Source organism: Leuciscus leuciscus, assembly GCF_965113295.1.
Source record: "Leuciscus leuciscus genome assembly, chromosome: 12".
Taxonomy (NCBI): Eukaryota; Metazoa; Chordata; class Actinopteri; order Cypriniformes; family Leuciscidae; genus Leuciscus; species Leuciscus leuciscus.
Genome location: NC_138736.1, coordinates 31,272,842 through 31,282,853, shown reverse-complemented (window position 1 = coordinate 31,282,853; position 10,012 = coordinate 31,272,842).

Genomic DNA, 10,012 nt, shown 5'->3' with positions numbered 1-10,012 from the left:
CTGACGGCGAAAGGGGGTCAAACACAGTATTAGTATGGTGTTCCTAATAATCCTTTAGGTGAGTGTACATTGCACATCATCTAATTTCTCAAAGAGTCTCAAAATGGTTTGTTCGAAGATTTTGTCTCTCTAAACCCCTTCTTACGGAGAGCCTACTCTTCTCTTATTGGTCAGAAGACCCAGTCTGTTGATTGGTCTACCCGCTTTTATAGCCTGTCGGAAACCAAACAGCCATTAGCATATCTGAAGTTCTGCTCTACCTCAGCGCTTGATACACAGTGCATACGAACAGTAACGATGGTGTTGGTTTTTCCATATCAGTTTGAGCCTGAGTCTTCATACTTTTGAAGTGCATGCTAAGTGGATTTGCTTCAGCAGTGCAGAAAACAGCGTCTTCTCGACATGTCGACAACACAAACCAAACTCCTCCAGACCTCAGCTACAACAGTGTTTGAGGGTCAAAGTAGACATTCACTGGCAGTCAATGAAGACCTGGCATTATGCCATTTTTTTTACATTGTTGAGTAGGTTTGTAACAGGAAGTAAGACTTGAATTGCTGATGACTAGATTTGGCAGTTCAGAATCGCTTCTTTCTTTTAAGAGACAATAACTGTATTTGTCGAGCACTTTGATCTTTAAAACTTTGCAGACCAAATAAAAGTGTGTGTGTGTGTGTGTTTTGACCATAATTGTATATTTAACAGATATAGGTGTATTTATTTAGTTATTTAGTTATTTATCTTGCAATCTTTTTTATCATATTGACACCCCTAATGTTTTTGTATTTAGCATGGATGACTGATTCATAAGTACTGTAATATATGCAGAACTGTCTTAGCGGTATTAAAAATGTATTTTGTGTATCTGTGAGGTGGAAGGTGTTTTATTTTCTGTAGGTTCACATCAATGAAAGTTGGTGATATTCTATGAGCCATGAAAACAACAGTGGTTTCTCTTGGCATGGAGAGAAGTTAGCCTGAAACTATATCTCTTTCACATCTTCACAGATTCTTTCTCTCTGTTCTCTCCAACACTCTCAGTTTCCCAGTTGGAGGAAATTCTATTCCACTGTATTGTGTGTGGGTGGTATGAACTCATAAATTCACTTATATCCCCACACACATACAGTACCTTTCAGTGAGGGATGCTGCGATGTTCCCTTCCAGTGACATCCTAATTCAGAAAAGGCTTGTGGATGGAGTGGAAATGTGCAGCATCACAGCTCTTCTGGGCACAATGCTAATTACAAACTGACTGTATCATTTCCTGAATGCACAGTCAAACCGCACACTTAATCATATTCCCTGGCTATTCAGACAAGCAATCCAACATGACAATACAGAAGAGCTTTACACATGGGGGAGAAATTAATCATAACAGCAGATGTACACAGCATTTACACCAACATTTTACATTACAGTTGCTGCCCTACTATGTGGGAGTATTATGATGCTGTTAATGAACAGCATTCATAGCAATGGTTCAATAAAGAGAGGGAAAGATGGAGTGGTTAGCATCTGGCATGCAGACATGTTTAGGGCTTGTGGTCTCTGAGAATCTGCTTCCATCTCTGAGAAACAGCCTCACACACACACACACACACACACACACACACACACACACACACACACACACACACACACACACAATCTCCACTGTTCCACTGGGTTTGAAGCTACTTGTTCAGGCAGTAAACCTAAAACCTCAATAACAAATCTTCCAGATAGACCATGTATACGTTCAGCAGGTTGACGTAAGTCTATATTACATGCAAATTCCATATTTGAGGGTGAAATCTTAACTGTTTGCTTTTGCAAGGTAGACATATCTAGACTTGAGTTCCTCCAGGCCAGAGATGAAGATGAAGAGATGGCATCTGTGCATCGGGTCTCTCTGTGATAATTAAGGTGTAACTGTGTACGGCTTATGAAAAGTCATATGTTTTTCAGTGCTGTGAGGCAAACTGAGCCGAAAGATGCTTTGAAATTTTATCAAATTATCATACAGGTACTATGTTTGTTCCGACTCTAACAACATTTTCCATGGTAACCACAAAATGATAAAAGGCTAACCAGCATGGGGCAAAAGGAATAAAGTATTGATACAAATACTTTAGCTAAAATAAAATAAAGAATCATTAAAAAGACCTTTGTCTCAAAATATATTCAATAATTTTTGTGATTCTCATTTGCTACTTAAATCTAAGTTTTCAAAAACATCAAATATTACATCAAATTAGCTCAGAGAAATACAAAGTTTAAAGCAGGGCTCAGTAGTTTCGGGATTTCTTCGCTGTATTCTCGCTTTTTGCTCGCAGGTTTCTCTCTAGAGCTCCCCCCACAGCTTCGGAATAGATATTTGACAACACTGTTGTAAAAACTCGTTGCCGATTCTCAGACACCAGAGGCTAGTAGATCAACGACATCAAAGCAGATGGGACATTCTTTAAAACGACTTCTTCATTCGGGTTCGGACAGCGTGAGGGAGCGCAATAATGACAGCATTTTAGCAGATTTCTTTTGGCCGTAAAGCAATTGTTTACATCGCGAGACCTGATATCACGCGATACTTCCTGGCCCGCCGGCTCAAAGTTGCAAGTGCGGATTTTCCGCTCACGGGCACCAGGGGGGTGCGAAACGACCACCATTCAACCCGAAATAAGTAATATAACCATTCCAATGACTCCGAAGCTGTTCAGTTAAGGTAAAAAAAGTTACTTAGAGCACCTTTAAGTTAGCAGAACAAACTGATTTTTATTTTGCTCAACTTCAAATATTTGACTAAACTAATTCATACATTTAACTTAAAATGATCATGTGATTAAATATTTTTAGTAGTGGAAACTTGGCTAGCCTTAGCTAATTCAGTAAATGCTAAATTGATAATTAGTAACATAATGTTTTGATAGCATTAGCATAGCATAGCATAGCAATTACTCAACATAAACACCAAACAAACAAAAATAAATATTTCAAAATACATTTTATCAAGCTGTATGAACTAATTAGTTAAAGTCTCACAGTTTCTGGTTCATTTCAAACTAAAAAAGAACTCAGAGTTTAGTCAGGGAGTAAGTTGTGAACTTTTTTTTCTTATTCACAAGCAATTTTGAAGCTGTTTCCTGAATCTTTTTGACTGACTCATTAAAAAGAACATCACAGTTCGCTTGTGCTGTGCTTGTTGTCTGGTGTACGCTCTAATAACATAATCTGACGCATATCAAGTTTTACCAACTGTTGCTAGTGGTGACTGGATTTTTATTGTCATGCGTTGTCATTTTTTTGTCACAAGCAGTAAATCTTGACCACTGAAATGCAAAGGTAATTTAAATTGAAATGCAGAAAGTGAATGTGTACATACAGGATGAATGGCAAGCTCCCTTCCACAATAGTGTGACAGTTGCTGCCGAAACACCAAAAGAAGAAGGTGTTGAATTGTCTTAGCAACCTCCAAAAGCTCTTCTTTAAAACAATGACCCTTCTCAACACACAGAACAGATCAGAGGAGAAGTGTGTGCCTTCACAGAGTGACAGAGCACCTGTATGGTAATGTTGTGAGGGTGTTTCAGTGAGTGTATGTGTGTGTGACTGTGAATGACCATTGAGGGGATTTTATTGATCTCTCTGAAGCTTTACTTGAGGTCGAGGGATGAAGCAATAGTGATGGATGTAGGGCTTGTGCCTTTTGTTTTTTGGTTGCGGAGGGATTGTAAAACTAAAGTCTTAAAAAGTACACCAGAGAAGGACAGAAGTTTGACATGTGCCACGGTTGGAGAAGAGGTGGAGTTTTTAAATCGATTCTCTTCCCTCTTTAAAGGCTCTGTGAAAGGGACGGTCATTTTGGGAAAGACCTTTAAAATGGATTTTCTGCCTCTTTACAAAGAGTAGATGAGTGAAAGGGTATGAAGGGGCAGATGGAAAGAAGGAAGCTGTAAAATTGATCTCCAACTTTTAAGTGATGTGTTGAAGGTGGAAAATAGAATGTGCCATTCTTTATAAGGTCATTTCAATGGGTGTCATTGTGAAAAACGGTGGCTCAGAGTACATAATGATGTCTGATAGGATTCATTCTCCAGTATAGATGGACTTAATGCCTGAGGTTTAGAAATGTAAGGAAGTGGTCAAATTTGAGGGGATGGGTCTGACAAATTTTCGTTATTTTTTAAATCCGTATCATTACTGACAGCAAGAGGAGAAGAAAAAGACAGATAAGGGAATGATGAGAGAAACAGAAATAGACAGAGAGGTAAAGGCTATTGCAACATGGTGACTGTCAGGGAAGAAAAGAAGCAATAAAACTCTTTCCTCTGTGTCTTTTCTTTAACCCTCTATGGTGCAGCCATATGGCACCTTTGCTTTCTAAGAATTCAGGATTGAAAAATTGTTGGAATTAAAAAGACAGACACTGAAGAAAGCAATAAAATGCTGTTTTTAACCCACATTCTCAACAATATGCGCTATGAAACATATATGATAGAATAGGACTTTGCTATATATTTAACAAGTTATCTTTATCAATGCATCTTTTTTTACAGACAATTGAGAATATAAATGTTTTCAGGCATCTCCACAAAAAAAATGTATAATGCATTTTCTCATAGATAATTTTTTATATATTTGTATAATAAAAATTTAGTATGCGTACATAATACGATTTTATATCATGTTTCATGTGTTCTGAGGAAATGTGAACACCTATATTATATTCTTGTAGAAGTTCTAAGTGTAGTTGAGATTTGATATATTTTAGAACATTTTCACTTGTGGTACAAAATTGCCAAATGAGAATTTTTTTCTGTTTTTTTTTCCCTTTAAAAATCTGTTATTTGAGCTATTTTATGTAAAAGCTCATTGTAAAACTATTCCATTTGTTAGAACATAATACCATTTGATTTGATTAATCAAAGGAAAGCTAGCCAAAGGAAGTAATTGTAGAAGTGTGGCGCTTCGGGATGAGGGAGTGGAAGGCTCTAAAGAGCAATAATATGCAAAGTTTCCTCTTAAGTAATAAGACAGATGAGAAAAGTGTGCGTCTCTGGAGAGCTTGGTACAATTAACTTTCCCTTTTACCGCTCCAAAGGTAAAATTAGCATATATGAGAGGAAGACTGTAAAATTGATTTTTTCATTCTGTCTTGAAGTGTTCACCAACTTTTAGATAATGAAGCAGTGCTATCTATCTATCTATCTATCTATCCATCCATCTATCTATCTATCTATCTATCTATCTATCCATCCATCCATCCATCTATCCATCTTTCCATCTATCTATCCATCCATCCATCCATCCATCTATCCATCCATCCATCATCCATGCATCCATCCATCTATCTATCTATCTATCTATCTATCTATCTATCTATCTATCTATCTATCTATCTATCCATCCATCCATCCATCCATCTTTCTATCTATCTATATATCATCTATCCATCTTTCTAATTATCTATCTATCTATCTTCTATCCATCCATCCATCTATCTATCCATCTATCTATCTATCTATCCATCCATCATCCATCTTTCTAACTATCTATCTATCTATCTATCTATCATTTATCTATCATCTATCATCCATCCATCTTTCTAATTTTCTATCTATCTGTCCATCCATCATCCATCCATCCATCTATCTATCTATCTAGCTATCTTCTATCATCCATCCATCTATCCATATATCCATCCATCTATCTATCATCTATCCATCCATCCATCCATCTTTCTAATTATCTATATATATATCTATTTATCTATTTATCTATCTATCATCTATCCATCCATTCATCCATCTATCCATCCATCTATCCATCTATCTATCTATCCATCCATCATCCATCTTTCTAATTATCTATCTATCTATCTATCTATCTATCTATCTATCTATCATTGATCTATCATCTATCATCCATCCATCCATCTTTCTAATTATCTATCTATCCATCCATCCATCCATCTATCTAACTATCTATCTATATATCTATCATCCATCCATCCATCATCTATCCATCCATCTATCATCTATCCATCCATCCATCCATCATCCATCTTTCTAATTATCTATCTGTCATCCATCCATCCATCCATCCATCCATCTATCCATCCATCATCTATCCATCCATCCATCCATCCATCTTTCTAATTATCTATCTATCTATCATCCATCCATCCATCTATCATCTATCCATCCATCTTTCTAATTATCTATCTATCTATCTATCTATCTATCATCCATCCATCCATCCATCCATCCATCCATCCATCCATCCATCCATCCATCCATCCATCCATCCATCCATCCATCCATCCATCCATCCATCTATCTATCTATCTATCTATCTATCTATCTATCTATCTATCTATCATATATATACTGTATATATATCCATCCATCCATCCATCCATCTATATATCTATACATCTATCTTCATGCCAAGTTGCTGAACACTCATGACATTTTCAGCAAATCTATACTTTTTTAAAAAACATTTCAGAAATCAGAAGCCCCTGTGCATCCATCTACCTAATTCTATCTTCTTGTATTTTATCAGAGGTTAATGCTGTGTGATATTGGAAAGAAAGAGGAGGAGAGGACAGTACAGTTCATTTTGTGATCAGCAGAAGTGTGGCAGATGGGGGGATGACCGGACATGTGATGGATGAAGGCAGTAAAATGTGTTCTCTCATTCTCTTGAGTGGTAAGAAGCAGTGAATGCAGAAGTGTGCCAGTATGGATGGGAAAAGAATGGACGCAGAGGTGAAAGGGAGGGGCAATGTCCATTAAAGTGCTTTTTATTAGCACTCACTAGAACCCAGCAGAGCAACAGCCATCAGTTTATCACTGCATAATGGAGGGTAGACCACACACACACTGTAAAACAACAACTGGAGTGACCACTCGAGTGTATATTTACTCGCTTTATTTGACCTGGCAGGCAATGTGAGTCAAGTGCCTTTGTTGAGGAATTCTCCTCACTTCTAAAAAGAAAGGTTCTTCAAACTTTGCTCCACCTGATCAGCAAAGAGCCCAGAGTATCAGGTTCTTGAGGTGTCTCTTTTGTCCTTTAGAGATTTAAAAAGTATACTTTAAAGCAAATATTACAAATGCATGCTAGTTTTTAAACCAATGCACATGACCTGATGAAGTCATGTGTATTGGTTTAAATTCTATCTAGCAATATATCCATCCATACATCAACACTGCATAGGTTGTATATACTAAAAGTACTCAAAAACACGAGGCCTATACAACCATCAAATTTCAAGTTTTTTAAACTTTCAAATAAGGTTTTGTTGAGCCAGCAGTGATATTTATCCTGACCAACTTTTTCTAGTTCAAATTAAACCAGTGCCTCTTTGAATGAGTTAAACAAATTATGCATTTACATTTATTCATTTAGCAGATTTACAAATGAATGCAAACTTTTCGATGTAAAAAAAGATCCTTGCACAAGAGAAATACATATGGAACCATGCTGGTAACATCAGTAGAGTTTGGTTGTCATCACAACAGAAACATGCCTCATGATTCCATTATGACATCATCTGTACAGTTTTTTGAGGGAAGTGCTGTCGAATGCGATTTGTCTTGAGTCTAATTACAGTATAGATCCCGTGTCAGTGGTGAAAGTTTGTGGTTCTGTCCCCAAACTACCTCGAATTGCTCTAAATGATTCAAGTTCTTGCTTACAAACAGCTTGTTTGTACATCCATGTAGAAATGAAATCACATTTTGGAGCTTAAAAACACCCAAAGCTGTGCTTTGTTTCAGTCCGATAACATAAGCTTGAGAAACAAAAAAGTAGTTACAAGTTACAGTTTATCAGTATATACTGTTGAAAAGTTGGAGACTAAATGTTTTTTGAAAGAATGCTCACCAAGGCATTTATGAGATCAAAAATACAGTAAAAACAGTAATACTGTGCAATATTATTATGTTTTTTTTAAAACTGCCTTCTACTTTTAATATATTTAACATGTAATTTCTTCCTGTGATGGCAAAAAAAAATTCAAAAAAACAATCAGATATGTTTATACTAAAATATATCAGATAATTTTACATGGCTCTGAGAATAGATCATGCGTGTCAGTAAAGGTTTGTTCTTCGTAATGATGGAGCTCACGCTGCCCTGAAAATAGTGACAGTTTCTCGCCTCCATGTGAGGATGAAGGTTCTGACAGGTTTTGACAGCCCTGCGTGGATGTACAGAGAGTGTGGATGGTGTGTTTGGGTTAATGCAGTGAGAGGAATATAGCCACTTATCTCTGACATCTGGCCCCTGGTGCTGTGTGCGTGTGTGTGTGCGTGTGTGTGTGCGTGTGTGCGTGTGTGCGTGTGCGTGTGTGTGTGCGTGTGTGTATACTGCAACAGCGCTCAGGAGCTGCTATAGTTTCAGACAGGCTGCTGGTATTGTGTTGGGAAGCTAACATGCTGCGTATCTCTCCGGGTGGTCCAGCCTCTGTTTAATTTGTCTGTGAAACACAACGAGCGTGGGTTCTTTATGTGTCCACAAAGACCACTGCATAATACCCCGCTTCCTCGGCCACTTCCTCTGCGTTTTACTTTAATGCTGTTATCAGCAAGATCTCTGAAGTATTGACTCTTTTTTTCCAGAAGCAACAGAAATTAGCTGTGGTTATCTGATATTTCTTACAGAATTACATTTGACCAAAATGACATTTACAGTGCAATGTAAAGAAGAAGAAAAAGTAATTATCTGAGGGACTAATTGCACATGGTTTTGGTTAAAGCCATGAGCTCTGTGGTCACATTTAGCATTTAGATGACTTTTCTTCTCCAGAATGTCATCTTGTACACTGCTTTAGGCGCTCTCTCTCGCTCTCTCTCTCTCTCTCTCTCTCTCTCTCTCTCTCTCTCTCTCTCTCTCTCTCTCTCTCTCTCTCTCTCTCTCTCTCTCTCTCTCTCTCTCTCTCTTGCTCTCTTTCTATATACATATAATATATATGTGTGTGTGTGTGGGGGGGGGGGAGACATTTAAAAAAAAAAACTTGAAATTACATTAATGCAACAAGTAGAAGGTAAAACCAAAACCATTTAGTAAAATCTATCTATTTCTATTTTTATCCATCCATTCATCCATCTATCTATCTATTAAAAATTGTTTTTGGTAAGTAAAATAAAGCTAATATATAAATATAAATCTTAGAAGAACAGCTTAAACGAAAATTCTAAATGTTGTCTTGGCAAATAATTTAGTTGAAGTACTAAAATTTTAACATTAAAATTTAATTAAAGCTATAAAGAAATAATAATACAAAACAAAAACTATTAAAATGACAAAAGGACATAACAAAATGACTAAAATGAAAATGAAAAATGAAAATATGAAAATAGAAGCTGATTTAAAATATAAATAAATACTATATAATTAATCCTAAATTTTCACTGATCTATACATTCAAAATATAAATCCGATGACATTTCAAAGCTTGCTGAAATGTTAGAATATTCTTTTATATTAGAATATAAATATTACAATGAAAGCAGTCAAGAGAGCACAAGTCATTTGTTTTTAGAGGGAGAAGTGGATGCTGGGAAATTTTAGCCTGTGAATAAGAGAGATGCAATCTGGGTGACTTTTGTACGAAATAAAGGCATATTAAATCCAAAATGAAGCAACAAGTAATTTGAGAAATAATAAAACTGGTCCAACAAACAGCAACTTTCCTGGCCAGAGCTAAACATACATAAGATATCTGAAAGTACCTGGCATGCATCATCAGTGTTGCAAGATAATGAAAGAATAGCCAAAAGAAAAGATTGTGCAATGTTGTGCACTGGCACAAAACAGGCCCCGCTTTCTTTAACGCCATAGTTCACCCAAAAAATTTAAATTCTGTAATTTTTTTACTCACTCTTATATCGTTTCAAACTTGTATGGCAAAAAAATTCTTCAAAATATCTTTTTTGTGTTTAACATAAAGAATGTCATATATTTTTATTTTTGGGTGAACTGTCCGTTTAAGGAGTGTGGATCTTCTGTATTGTAGAGGATT